This window comes from Pleurodeles waltl, chromosome 8 (genome assembly GCF_031143425.1).
Source record: "Pleurodeles waltl isolate 20211129_DDA chromosome 8, aPleWal1.hap1.20221129, whole genome shotgun sequence".
NCBI classification, from domain to species: Eukaryota; Metazoa; Chordata; class Amphibia; order Caudata; family Salamandridae; genus Pleurodeles; species Pleurodeles waltl.
Window position 1 is genome coordinate 1,517,680,729 of NC_090447.1, and position 14,936 is coordinate 1,517,695,664.

At 47.4% G+C, this 14,936-nt stretch overlaps 1 non-coding gene across 1 annotated transcript; it reads right to left on the reverse strand.

The window, feature by feature from the left end:
* Positions 1–756: 756 nt before the first annotated feature.
* On the reverse strand, positions 757–829 carry TRNAF-GAA (transfer RNA phenylalanine (anticodon GAA)). The gene has a single exon. It is a non-coding gene; the product is annotated as a tRNA-Phe (tRNA).
* Positions 830–14,936: the final 14,107 nt, after the last annotated feature.

Sequence of the window (14,936 nt, forward strand, 5' to 3'; positions counted from 1 at the left end):
AGCTGAAGGCAAGAGAGGTGGAAGCCATTTTGAAAGGAAGATAGAAAATAAGTTCTCTTTTGTACCGATGGCATGTCGATCAGGTTGATGCAAGTTTTTATCAATGAAATAAAATGTCACTTGAGAGTGACTCCAAGAAAGAAACATGCCTAACAAGCTGAGTGCTTGGTCTTTGGCACAACCCAGGATTGAACCAAGGACCTTTTTTATCTTTAGTCTAACATTATCCCAACTGAGATATTTTAGCCAGGTGTCATGAAAAGCTTTCCGTATCATTTTTAATCATTGTAGACAAGACACAGAAGTCTAAATCATTCACTGTGAGGGTACAGCTATGTCTTAAACTTTGCTGTATCCTTCTCCAGTTAACTGGGTGTAATTAGGGAATTTGTTTTTTATTGTGCAAGCTAGGTATTTCTTTTTTTCTAAACTCTAAATAGGCTAGCAATCTAATGCACAGAAATGTGTGGCATGAGTAAGCAAGCTATTTCATCCGACACTTTGGTTCAAGGGAAGATGGAGACTGATGCAGACTGCGGGTTACCTAAAAATCAAGATAAAAACAGTAAATAATGGAAGTCAAAGCTGAAGGCAAGAGAGGTGGAATCCATTTTGAAAGGAAGATAGAAAACAAGTACTGTCTTGTACTGATGGTATGTCAATTAGGTTGATGAAAGGTTTTATCAATTAAATAAAACGTCACCAGAAGCTGAATCCAAGAAAGAAACACGCCTAACAAGCTGTCTTCTGAGTCTTTGCCGAAACCTGGGATTGAACCAGGGACCTTTAGATCTTCAGTCTAACGCTCTCCCAACTGAGCTATTTCGGCAAGTTATTTCACAGGTCCCTCCGTTTTCTTCTTAATCATTGTAGACAAGACATACACCTCGAAATCATTCACTTTGAGGGTACAGCTATTGTGAGAAACTAGGGCTGATTGCAGAGGCCCCATAACTTTTTGCCCCCATTTTCCACTTTATGCTGGTGTTTTCCTGACTCTGATGGTGCCCTGGGTACTGCTAACCAGTCCCAGGGCCTGTGCTCTGTGTAAAATGGATATGCAAATTAGGCTAATTATAATTGGCTAAGTTAACCTACCTATAAGTCCCTAGTATATGGTAGGGCATGTAGGTTTAGGGACCACAGCATAGGTGGTGCACACCTAGGTGCATTGCTGAGGTGCCCAGTGTCATTTTAAAAGCAAGCCTGCCTTGCTGGCTGCTTTTAAATTAAAGTTATATGCAAATTCGACTTTGGAATTAAAGGTACTTCCAAAGTCTTAAACTACCTTATTTTTACATATAAGTCACCCCTAAGGTGTGCCCTATGTGCCCCTAGGGCTGGGTGCCATGTAACTATAAGCAGGGACTTTATAAAAATAGATTTATAAGCCCTGGTGAGGTAAAAACAGCCAAATTCGTTTTTCCCTCATTGAAGTAAATGGCCTTCATAGGCTAGAATGGGCAGACTTTATTTTAAATTTTAAAGTCTCCTTAAATGTTACATACCAAGAATTTGGTATCAAATTGATTGTTATAATAAATCCCACAACTTCCAGTTGTTGGATTTAATATAACTAGTGCAGGTAAAAAGTTTAGACTTTACCTAAAAAGTTGCCAATTTCAGCTCTGCATTGTTTTTGCTGCTGTGCTCTGATTGGCCAGCCTGCAGCAGCTTCTGCCAGGCTACTTTAATGAGGTGTGAAGTGGCCTGGCTTCACACAAAGGAATATGCTTGGGGGAGAGAATCTCCCCTCAGCAGATGGTGAGGCAGGAAGGGGGAGGGCTGCCAAACTGGTCTTCAAAGGCAGAGAAGGACATCTGGAGCACCCAGCAACACCCCCACATCCTGCAACCCCAGACAGCTAGGTGCCCCCTTGATTAGATTAGGAGAGGGCAGGAGAGGGGTGTGTTTATGATTTTTAGCCACACCAGTGGGTGGGCTCAGCCAGATCTCTCCTCCAAAAATCAGATTCATCCATTTTGGATTTTTAGAGACTGTTGCCTTCTGGGATGGATTTTTGCCACACTTCCCAGGAAGTGGTCATCACAGGGGGACGGCCCTGTCCCTGATTGGAGAACCAGGGCCCCCCTGCTTTTCACCCAGGAGCAAGGATAAAACTGGCAGACCTGCACCCACGCCTCAGATCCCCACCAAATTTCAAGAAGAAGGAACTACAAGGAGAAGAAGGACTGCCCTGCTGGACCCCTGGCCTGCACCTGGACCCTGCACTCAGAAAGACTGCACCAGCTGCACACTTGGGCTTCACCACAAGAAGGACTTTGCCTGGCTTCCACTGGTTCAAGGAGGGACTCCCTGTTTGCTACAGGTGAAAAATTGCTATCCAGAGTCCCCTGCACCAACTCCTGAAAAAGTGACCAGCTGACCACTGTCCAGTGGCCAAAAAGGAGTTTGCGCCAGGTGTATTCTGGGAGTTGAAGTCTGCACTTCCCAAGGACCATCACAGAACTTCTGGACCCTTGGGGTGAGCTGTGGACCCCAAAAGAACCTTAAAAGAACATCTGGGTGAAACCCCAGAAGTTTGGAAAAGATTGGAGAATTTTTTTAAAAAAGCTCCATAAAGTGACCGACCCGACGCGGAAATTCTAGCCGGCTTGCCTCAACCGCGACCCGGCCTGACTTCGTGGTTCGTCCCGGTAAAGAAAAACATCCAAAAAAGAGACTAAGTCCGAACGTAAAAAGTTGACCGGGACCTTCCAGCCATCGTATCCGAGAAGGGCTCCACGGACGTCGGATCAAGATCCAGGTTTACCCTGGTCGAAGGATTTTCATCTCGAAAAAACGACTAAGTCCGAAGGTAAAAGTCTCCACCGAGGAAACCCACATCGCGTATCCGGACAAGGGCTCCAGGAGGTCGGATTCGACTGGCAGGTTCGTCCCGCTGAAGAAAAATCTTCAAAATAAAGACTAAGTCAGAAGGTAACTTTTTAACCGAGGCCTCCCGCGACCTGTAGCCGAGCAGGGCTCCATCGCGGTCGGCCTGAAAGTTTGACTTTGCCCCGGTCGAGGTGCAACCAGATGACCCGATTGGCGCTTTTTGTTTCTAAGCGCTAGAAAAGTAATAATTCTTTAAAAATTCATATCTCTGGTTCCCCTGAACCGATTTTATTCGTTTTTGTGTCATTTTAAAGATAAAAATATAAGCTATTGTTATAAATTGGTTTTGGATTTTTAAACTGTTTCCTGTGTTTTATTTAATTACTGTTTTGTGATATTTGAATGCTTTACACTTTGTCTCCTAAGTTAAGCCTTGACGCTCGATGCCAAGCTACCAAGGGTTGAGCTGGGATTAATTTACTGAGACCTAACTGTACCTATGTGGAGGTTAGTGGCTTGTTGCTAGGTGTAGGTACCTACCTGCCCTACCAATAACCCATTTTCCAACATAATTGGAAGCAGCGACGGGATCCTGTACTTGTGTTCAATATCACGTTACAGTTTTAGGTAAAACAAATTAAAAATCCTTTAAATTGTCCTAGTGCAAAAATTGTTTTTAATTTTTAATTTGGATTAATTTCAATTATTGAATTTTTTTAATTTTTCTAAATTCTTGTTTCCAATTTTTGCAAAAAGTTTTTGTTGACACAAAACTAGGGAACCATGGAGCTTGATCTGGCTAGCCTACCCACACTGACAGTAGTCCAGCTTAGGGGGTTGTGTATTGAAAGAGGGTTGCCTGCAACCACTGATCTCAGGAAGCAAATCCTGATCACATCTCTGACAGCATGGGCTGAGGCCCAAGAGGTAGAGTCAGAAGAAGCTCCAGAGGAGGGAGAAAGAAGGGAGGATGCAAGCTCTAACCACTCAGGGGAGGGAAGGCATCTGAGCCCAAGTGAGGATGAGGAAGAACGGTCCTCAGTAAATACAGTCACTAGGGGCAGATCCAAAGCTAGTGGTGGGAAGGGGGTCCTTTCAGAAGGAGAGAACCCATCCATCAGAGAAAGAGAGCTGGAGGCCCAGCTAGCATATATAGCTTTGGAAGCAGAGAAGCTGGCCCTAGAAAAGAAAAAGTGGGCATACAAAGAGAAAAGAGATGGAAGCAGCGATAAAGAAGCTGAGGTGTCCATGGGTGGGGGAGTTTGCCCCAGATTACCCAAGGGGGTGGTTCCTGCTTATGTAGAGGGGGATGACATAGATAAGTGGCTGGGGGCCTTTGAGAGGGCACTCCAAATGAGAAGGGTTAGGCCTCAATACTGGGGTTCCCTTTTGTGGGAGTTGGTCCCCAACTCAGGGAGGGATAGGCTTCTGACCTTAAGGGGGGAGGAGGCAGATTCATACCCTAGTATGAAGAGGTGCTTAGCCAAGAAGTTTGGTCTGACCCCATAGCAATATAGAATGAAGTTCAGGGACACCCAGAAGGTCAGTACCCAGTCTTGGGTTGACTTTGTGGACATTTCACTAAAGGCACTAGAGGGCTGGATTATTGGTAACAAAGTAGATACTTATCAGGGGTTATACAATCTGATCATGAGAGAGCACATCTTGACCAATTGTATCCAAGAAAGGTTACGCCAGCATCTAGTGGACTCTAAGCAGACCAACCCTAGAGAGCTAGGGGAGGCAGCTGATGAGTGGTTGAGAACCAGGGTGGTTGTCAAGTCCCAGGGGGGAGACTCCAAGAAGGGGGGGACAGGTCCCCAAAAACCTAAGGAGGGAGGTGGTAAGCCCACCACAGAGACTCCCTCTGTACCCCAGAACCCTAAGAAGGAGGAGAGTAAATCCCACTCTGACCAGCAGAGACAGTTAGACCCAGGGTTAAAAAAGCTCTTGGACAGTAGGGCTTGCTTTGACTGTCAGCAGACAGGTCACTTCAGAGGAGATGCAGCCTGTCCAAAGAAGGTGGTTAGCACTGGGCTGTCCAGTGTAGCCATAGAGGAGGATTCCTCAGATGATGAAGTCCTCCTAGCATTTAGCTGGGAGACAGGACCAGATGGTAAGCTTGTGATCCCTGAGGGTGGGAGTAGGCACTTCCACCACATTCAAGTGAATGGGATCCCTACCACTGGCCTGAGAGACACCTGTGCCAGTCACACTATAGTGAGTGACCGGTTAGTGACCCCAGACATGTATGTCCCAGGAAAGACAAAGAAAGTCAGGATAGCCACAGGGGAGGTCACCTCCAAACCTGTAGCCATAGTGCCCCTAGAGAGGGAGGGTATCCTTGACTGGATTAGGGTGGTAGTCAGTGCTGACCTCCCCCTAGATTGTATCCTGGGCAATGACCTCCCAGAGGTGAGTCTGGTCCCAGATGGGGTGGTCACCCAGGGCGCCCCCCCAACCCAAAGTCCTGGGGAGTCAGTCCCTACAGTTAGGAGACAGGGGTCCCCAAGAAAAGGAAAGAAGAAAAGGAGGGGTAGTCCACTCTTAAAGAGAGTTCCAGGGAGCCAAGGGCCTTCTGCCCCAGTAAGGGGGGAGCCCAGAGTTGGCACTGGTGAGGCCTTACCTGACCCCAAGGAAGTCCTGAGTAGTCAGGCAGCTGTCCAGATGCAAGGTGTTACCCCTGCACTGACAGAAGGGAGAGTGGAAGGAGGGTGTCCGCCACAGGAGGTGGTAGCCCCCCACTCTAGACAGCAAGAGGGGTGCCAGGACCCCAAAGTTGCCCCTAAAGCAGCTCAGCCACCTGTCAGTGGAGAGCTTAGGGTGTGGTTCTGGGTACTGACAGCTGTCAGTAGCCTCTGCTGGGTGCTAGCCTTCCTGGCAGCAATGTACTTGGCCTGGGAGGCAGACCCCAGGGCCAATAGCAAAGTAGGCCCCCTGACCCTATTGGTCATGGTGGGGTTGCTCAAGTGTTGGGTGACCTCTTTGGGTAAGCTAGGTGTTGCCCTAGCAAAGTTTGGAGTAGCAGAGGTGGGCACCTCACTACCCAAGTTGGCAGAGAGAAAGGAGGAAGACCCCCCTAGAGGAAAGTTTCAGTTTGTGTTGGGTCCTTTTACTGTTGGGATGGCTTCACTACCCAGAGGGAGTGACCCTGACAGGAGGATATAGGCAGAGTAGGCCCTGCAAAGGGACAGCCAGTTTTCTTCACTGTCTTCCTCGCCTAACAAGCCAGGAAGACTCTCCCAGGGTTGGGCTGAGTCTCCTGGGCGTGTGGGCTGGGGGAGGGGGGTTGTGTGAGAAACTAGGGCTGATTGCAGAGGCCCCATAACTTTTTGCCCCCATTTTCCACTTTATGCTGGTGTTTTCCTGACTCTGATGGTGCCCTGGGTACTGCTAACCAGTCCCAGGGCCTGTGCTCTGTGTAAAATGGATATGCAAATTAGGCTAATTATAATTGGCTAAGTTAACCTACCTATAAGTCCCTAGTATATGGTAGGGCATGTAGGTTTAGGGACCACAGCATAGGTGGTGCACACCTAGGTGCATTGCTGAGGTGCCCAGTGTCATTTTAAAAGCAAGCCTGCCTTGCTGGCTGCTTTTAAATTAAAGTTATATGCAAATTCGACTTTGGAATTAAAGGTACTTCCAAAGTCTTAAACTACCTTATTTTTACATATAAGTCACCCCTAAGGTGTGCCCTATGTGCCCCTAGGGCTGGGTGCCATGTAACTATAAGCAGGGACTTTATAAAAATAGATTTATAAGCCCTGGTGAGGTAAAAACAGCCAAATTCGTTTTTCCCTCATTGAAGTAAATGGCCTTCATAGGCTAGAATGGGCAGACTTTATTTTAAATTTTAAAGTCTCCTTAAATGTTACATACCAAGAATTTGGTATCAAATTGATTGTTATAATAAATCCCACAACTTCCAGTTGTTGGATTTAATATAACTAGTGCAGGTAAAAAGTTTAGACTTTACCTAAAAAGTTGCCAATTTCAGCTCTGCATTGTTTTTGCTGCTGTGCTCTGATTGGCCAGCCTGCAGCAGCTTCTGCCAGGCTACTTTAATGAGGTGTGAAGTGGCCTGGCTTCACACAAAGGAATGTGCTTGGGGGAGAGAGTCTCCCCTCAGCAGATGGTGAGGCAGGAAGGGGGAGGGCTGCCAAACTGGTCTTCAAAGGCAGAGAAGGACATCTGGAGCACCCAGCAACACCCCCGCATCCTGCAACCCCAGACAGCTAGGTGCCCCCTTGATTAGATTAGGAGAGGGCAGGAGAGGGGTGTGGTTATGATTTTTAGCCACACCAGTGGGTGGGCTCAGCCAGATCTCTCCTCCAAAAATCAGATTCATCCATTTTGGATTTTTAGAGACTGTTGCCTTCTGGGATGGATTTTTGCCACACTTCCCAGGAAGTGGTCATCACAGGGGGACGACCCTGTCCCTGATTGGAGAACCAGGGCCCCCCTGCTTTTCACCCAGGAGCAAGGATAAAACTGGCAGACCTGCACCCACGCCTCAGATCCCCACCAAATTTCAAGAAGAAGGAACTACAAGGAGAAGAAGGACTGCCCTGCTGGACCCCTGGCCTGCACCTGGACCCTGCACTCAGAAAGACTGCACCAGCTGCACACTTGGGCTTCACCACAAGAAGGACTTTGCCTGGCTTCCACTGGTTCAAGGAGGGACTCCCTGTTTGCTACAGGTGAAAAATTGCTATCCAGAGTCCCCTGCACCAACTCCTGAAAAAGTGACCAGCTGACCACTGTCCAGTGGCCAAAAAGGAGTTTGCACCAGGTGTATTCTGGGAGTTGAAGTCCGCACTTCCCAAGGACCATCACAGAACTTCTGGACCCTTGGGGTGAGCTGTGGACCCCAAAAGAACCTTAAAAGAACATCTGGGTGAAGCCCCAGAAGTTTGGAAAAGATTGGAGAATTTTTGAAAAAATGCTCCATAAAGTGACCGACCCGACGCGGAAATTCTAGCCGGCTAGCCTCAACCGCGACCCGGCCTGACTTCGTGGTTCGTCCCGGTAAAGAAAAACATCCAAAAAAGAGACTAAGTCCGAACGTAAAAAGTTGACCGGGACCTTCCAGCCATCGTATCCGAGAAGGGCTACACAGACGTCGGATCAAGATCCAGGTTTACCCCGGTCGAAGGATTTTCATCTCGAAAAAACGACTAAGTCCGAAGGTAAAAGTCTCCACCGAGGAAACCCACATCGCGTATCCGGACAAGGGCTCCAGGAGGTCGGATTCGACTGGCAGGTTCGTCCCGCTGAAGAAAAATCTTCAAAATAAAGACTAAGTCAGAAGGTAACTTTTTAACCGAGGCCTCCCGCGACCTGTAGCCGAGCAGGGCTCCATCGCGGTCGGCCTGAAAGTTTGACTTTGCCCCGGTCGAGGTGCAACCAGATGACCCGATTGGCGCTTTTTGTTTCTAAGCGCTAGAAAAGTAATAATTCTTTAAAAATTCATATCTCCGGTTCCCCTGAACCGATTTTATTCGTTTTTGTGTCATTTTAAAGATAAAAATATAAGCTATTTTTATAAATTGGTTTTGGATTTTTAAACTGTTTCCTGTGTTTTATTTAATTACTGTTTTGTGATATTTGAATGCTTTACACTTTGTCTCCTAAGTTAAGCCTTGACGCTCGATGCCAAGCTACCAAGGGTTGAGCTGGGATTAATTTACTGAGACCTAACTGTACCTATGTGGAGGTTAGTGGCTTGTTGCTAGGTGTAGGTACCTACCTGCCCTACCAATAACCCATTTTCCAACATAATTGGAAGCAGCGACGGGATCCTGTACTTGTGTTCAATATCACGTTACAGTTTTAGGTAAAACAAATTAAAAATCCTTTAAATTGTCCTAGTGCACAAATTGTTTTTAATTTTTAATTTGGATTAATTTCAATTATTAATTTTTTTAATTTTTCTAAATTCTTGTTTCCAATTTTTGCAAAAAGTTGTTGTTGACACAAAACTAGGGAACCATGGAGCTTGATCTGGCTAGCCTACCCACACTGACAGTAGTCCAGCTTAGGGGGTTGTGTATTGAAAGAGGGTTGCCTGCAACCACTGATCTCAGGAAGCAAATCCTGATCACATCTCTGACAGCATGGGCTGAGGCCCAAGAGGTAGAGTCAGAAGAAGCTCCAGAGGAGGGAGAAAGAAGGGAGGATGCAAGCTCTAACCACTCAGGGGAGGGAAGGCATCTGAGCCCAAGTGAGGATGAGGAAGAACGGTCCTCAGTAAATACAGTCACTAGGGGCAGATCCAAAGCTAGTGGTGGGAAGGGGGTCCTTTCAGGAGGAGAGAACCCATCCATCAGAGAAAGAGAGCTGGAGGCCCAACTAGCATATATAGCTTTGGAAGCAGAGAAGTTGGCCCTAGAAAAGAAAAAGTGGGCATACAAAGAGAAAAGAGATGGAAGCAGCGATAAAGAAGCTGAGGTGTCCATGGGTGGGGGAGTTTGCCCCAGATTACCCAAGGGGGTGGTTCCTGCTTATGTAGAGGGGGATGACATAGATAAGTGGCTGGGGGCCTTTGAGAGGGCACTCCAAATGAGAAGGGTTAGGCCTCAATACTGGGGTTCCCTTTTGTGGGAGTTGGTCCCCAACTCAGGGAGGGATAGGCTTCTGACCTTAAGGGGGGAGGAGGCAGATTCATACCCTAGTATGAAGAGGTGCTTAGCCAAGAAGTTTGGTCTGACCCCAGAGCAATATAGAATGAAGTTCAGGGACACCCAGAAGGTCAGTACCCAGTCTTGGGTTGACTTTGTGGACATTTCACTAAAGGCACTAGAGGGCTGGATTATTGGTAACAAAGTAGATACTTATCAGGGGTTATACAATCTGATCATGAGAGAGCACATCTTGACCAATTGTATCCAAGAAAGGTTACACCAGCATCTAGTGGACTCTAAGCAGACCAACCCTAGAGAGCTAGGGGAGGCAGCTGATGAGTGGTTGAGAACCAGGGTGGTTGTCAAGTCCCAGGGGGGAGACTCCAAGAAGGGGGGGACAGGTCCCCAAAAACCTAAGGAGGGAGGTGGTAAGCCCACCACAGAGACTCCCTCTGTACCCCAGAACCCTAAGAAGGAGGAGAGTAAATCCCACTCTGACCAGCAGAGACAGTTAGACCCAGGGTTAAAAAAGCTCTTGGACAGTAGGGCTTGCTTTGACTGTCAACAGACAGGTCACTTCAGAGGAGATGCAGCCTGTCCAAAGAAGGTGGTTAGCACTGGGCTGTCCAGTGTAGCCATAGAGGAGGATTCCTCAGATGATGAAGTCCTCCTAGCATTTAGCTGGGAGACAGGACCAGATGGTAAGCTGGTGATCTCTGAGGGTGGGAGTAGGCACTTCCACCACATTCAAGTGAATGGGATCCCTACCACTGGCCTGAGAGACACCTGTGCCAGTCACACTATAGTGAGTGACCGGTTAGTGACCCCAGACATGTATGTCCCAGGAAAGACAAAGAAAGTCAGGATAGCCACAGGGGAGGTCACCTCCAAACCTGTAGCCATAGTGCCCCTAGAGAGGGAGGGTATCCTTGACTGGATTAGGGTGGTAGTCAGTGCTGACCTCCCCCTAGATTGTATCCTGGGCAATGACCTCCCAGAGGTGAGTCTGGTCCCAGATGGGGTGGTCACCCAGGGCGCCCCCCCAACCCAAAGTCCTGGGGAGTCAGTCCCTACAGTTAGGAGACAGGGGTCCCCAAGAAAAGGAAAGAAGAAAAGGAGGGGTAGTCCACTCTTAAAGAGAGTTCCAGGGAGCCAAGGGCCTTCTGCCCCAGTAAGGGGGGAGCCCAGAGTTGGCACTGGTGAGGCCTTACCTGACCCAAAGGAAGTCCTGAGTAGTCAGGCAGCTGTCCAGATGCAAGGTGTTGCCCCTGCACTGACAGAAGGGAGAGTGGAAGGAGGGTGTCCGCCACAGGAGGTGGTAGCCCCCCACTCTAGACAGCAAGAGGGGTGCCAGGACCCCAAAGTTGCCCCTAAAGCAGCTCAGCCACCTGTCAGTGGAGAGCTTAGGGTGTGGTTCTGGGTACTGACAGCTGTCAGTAGCCTCTGCTGGGTGCTAGCCTTCCTGGCAGCAATGTACTTGGCCTGGGAGGCAGACCCCAGGGCCAATAGCAAAGTAGGCCCCCTGACCCTATTGGTCATGGTGGGGTTGCTCAAGTGTTGGGTGACCTCTTTGGGTAAGCTAGGTGTTGCCCTAGCAAAGTTTGGAGTAGGGGAGGTGGGCACCTCACTACCCAAGTTGGCAGAGAGAAAGGAGGAAGACCCCCCTAGAGGAAAGTTTCAGTTTGTGTTGGGTCCTTTTACTGTTGGGATGGCTTCACTACCCAGAGGGAGTGACCCTGACAGGAGGATATAGGGCAGAGTAGGCCCTGCAAAGGGACAGCCAGTTTTCTTCACTGTCTTCCTCGCCTAACAAGCCAGGAAGACTCTCCCAGGGTTGGGCTGAGTCTCCTGGGCGTGTGGGCTGGGGGGGGGTTGTGTGAGAAACTAGGGCTGATTGCAGAGGCCCCATAACTTTTTGCCCCCATTTTCCACTTTATGCTGGTGTTTTCCTGACTCTGATGGTGCCCTGGGTACTGCTAACCAGTCCCAGGGCCTGTGCTCTGTGTAAAATGGATATGCAAATTAGGCTAATTATAATTGGCTAAGTTAACCTACCTATAAGTCCCTAGTATATGGTAGGGCATGTAGGTTTAGGGACCACAGCATAGGTGGTGCACACCTAGGTGCATTGCTGAGGTGCCCAGTGTCATTTTAAAAGCAAGCCTGCCTTGCTGGCTGCTTTTAAATTAAAGTTATATGCAAATTCGACTTTGGAATTAAAGGTACTTCCAAAGTCTTAAACTACCTTATTTTTACATATAAGTCACCCCTAAGGTGTGCCCTATGTGCCCCTAGGGCTGGGTGCCATGTAACTATAAGCAGGGACTTTATAAAAATAGATTTATAAGCCCTGGTGAGGTAAAAACAGCCAAATTCGTTTTTCCCTCATTGAAGTAAATGGCTTTCATAGGCTAGAATGGGCAGACTTTATTTTAAATTTTAAAGTCTCCTTAAATGTTACATACCAAGAATTTGGTATCAAATTGATTGTTATAATAAATCCCACAACTTCCAGTTGTTGGATTTAATATAACTAGTGCAGGTAAAAAGTTTAGACTTTACCTAAAAAGTTGCCAATTTCAGCTCTGCATTGTTTTTGCTGCTGTGCTCTGATTGGCCAGCCTGCAGCAGCTTCTGCCAGGCTACTTTAATGAGGTGTGAAGTGGCCTGGCTTCACACAAAGGAATGTGCTTGGGGGAGAGAATCTCCCCTCAGCAGATGGTGAGGCAGGAAGGGGGAGGGCTGCCAAACTGGTCTTCAAAGGCAGAGAAGGACATCTGGAGCACCCAGCAACACCCCCACATCCTGCAACCCCAGACAGCTAGGTGCCCCCTTGATTAGATTAGGAGAGGGCAGGAGAGGGGTGTGTTTATGATTTTTAGCCACACCAGTGGGTGGGCTCAGCCAGATCTCTCCTCCAAAAATCAGATTCAGCCATTTTGGATTTTTAGAGACTGTTGCCTTCTGGGATGGATTTTTGCCACACTTCCCAGGAAGTGGTCATCACAGGGGGACGACCCTGTCCCTGATTGGAGAACCAGGGCCCCCCTGCTTTTCACCCAGGAGCAAGGATAAAACTGGCAGACCTGCACCCACGCCTCAGATCCCCACCAAATTTCAAGAAGAAGGAACTACAAGGAGAAGAAGGACTGCCCTGCTGGACCCCTGGCCTGCACCTGGACCCTGCACTCAGAAAGACTGCACCAGCTGCACACTTGGGCTTCACCACAAGAAGGACTTTGCCTGGCTTCCACTGGTTCAAGGAGGGACTCCCTGTTTGCTACAGGTGAAAAATTGCTATCCAGAGTCCCCTGCACCAACTCCTGAAAAAGTGACCAGCTGACCACTGTCCAGTGGCCAAAAAGGAGTTTGCGCCAGGTGTATTCTGGGAGTTGAAGTCCGCACTTCCCAAGGACCATCACAGAACTTCTGGACCCTTGGGGTGAGCTGTGGACCCCAAAAGAACCTTAAAAGAACATCTGGGTGAAGCCCCAGAAGTTTGGAAAAGATTGGAGAATTTTTGAAAAAATGCTCCATAAAGTGACCGACCCGACGCGGAAATTCTAGCCGGCTAGCCTCAACCGCGACCCGGCCTGACTTCGTGGTTCGTCCCGGTAAAGAAAAACATCCAAAAAAGAGACTAAGTCCGAACGTAAAAAGTTGACCGGGACCTTCCAGCCATCGTATCCGAGAAGGGCTACACGGACGTCGGATCAAGATCCAGGTTTACCCCGGTCGAAGGATTTTCATCTCGAAAAAACGACTAAGTCCGAAGGTAAAAGTCTCCACCGAGGAAACCCACATCGCGTATCCGGACAAGGGCTCCAGGAGGTCGGATTCGACTGGCAGGTTCGTCCCGCTGAAGAAAAATCTTCAAAATAAAGACTAAGTCAGAAGGTAACTTTTTAACCGAGGCCTCCCGCGACCTGTAGCCGAGCAGGGCTCCATCGCGGTCGGCCTGAAAGTTTGACTTTGCCCCGGTCGAGGTGCAACCAGATGACCCGATTGGCGCTTTTTGTTTCTAAGCGCTAGAAAAGTAATAATTCTTTAAAAATTCATATCTCCGGTTCCCCTGAACCGATTTTATTCGTTTTTGTGTCATTTTAAAGATAAAAATATAAGCTATTTTTATAAATTGGTTTTGGATTTTTAAACTGTTTCCTGTGTTTTATTTAATTACTGTTTTGTGATATTTGAATGCTTTACACTTTGTCTCCTAAGTTAAGCCTTGACGCTCGATGCCAAGCTACCAAGGGTTGAGCTGGGATTAATTTACTGAGACCTAACTGTACCTATGTGGAGGTTAGTGGCTTGTTGCTAGGTGTAGGTACCTACCTGCCCTACCAATAACCCATTTTCCAACAGCTATGTCTTAAACTTCCGGTATCCTTCTGCAGCTAACTGGGTGCATTTACTCATTTACTTTTTTGGTGCGCAACCTAGGTACATCTTTTATTCCAAACTCTGAATAGGCACACAAATGTGTGGGATGAGTAAGCAAGCTATATCATCTGACAGCTTGGTTCATGGGAAAATAGAAGATGATGCAGCCTAAGCTTTACATTAAAATCAAGATAGAAACTGGAAATGATGAAAGTCAAAGCTGAAGGCAAGAGAGGTGGAAGCCATTTTGAAAGGAAGATAGAACGCAAGTGCTGTGCTTTACTGATGGTATGTCGATCAGGTTATTGAAAGGTTTCATCTATGAACTAAATTTTCTACTGAAGCTGACTCCAAGAGAGAACTACACCTAATTAGCTAGGTGCTCAGTCCTTGGCGAAACCCGGGATTGAACCAGGGACCTTTAGATCTTCAGTCTAACGCTCTCCCAACTGAGCTATTTCGGCCAGTTGTCAGAGAATACCTTCCTGATGATTCTTAATCATTGTAGGCAACAAGTGGGCATCTGATCAATCACTAGGAGGGTACATCTATGTGTTAAAGTATGCTGTATCCTTCTGCAGCTAACTGGGCACAATTAGTCAATTTATTTTTTATTGCGCAAGCTAGGTATTTCTTTTTTTCTAAACGCTAAATAGGCTAGCAATCTAATACACAGAAATGTGTGGCATGAGGAAGCAAGCTATATCATCTGACACTTTGGTCCAAGGTTAGATGGAAAATGATGCAGGCTACAGTTTACCCTAAAATCGAGATAGAAACGGCAAATAATGGAAGTCAAAGCTGAAGGCAAGAGAGGTGGAATCCATTTTCAAAGGAAGATAGAAAACACGTACTGTCTTGTACTGATGGTATGTCAATTAGGTTGATGAAAGGTTTTATTAATTAAATAAAACGTCACCGGAAGCTGACTCCAAAAAAGAAACTTGCCTGACGAACTAGCTGCTCAGTCTTTGACCAAACCAAGGATTTAACCAGGGACCCTTAGATCTAAAGTTTGACGTCCTCGCAACTGAGCTCTTTCAGCCCGTTTTTTCACAGTGCCTTCCTTATTATTGTTAATCATTGTAG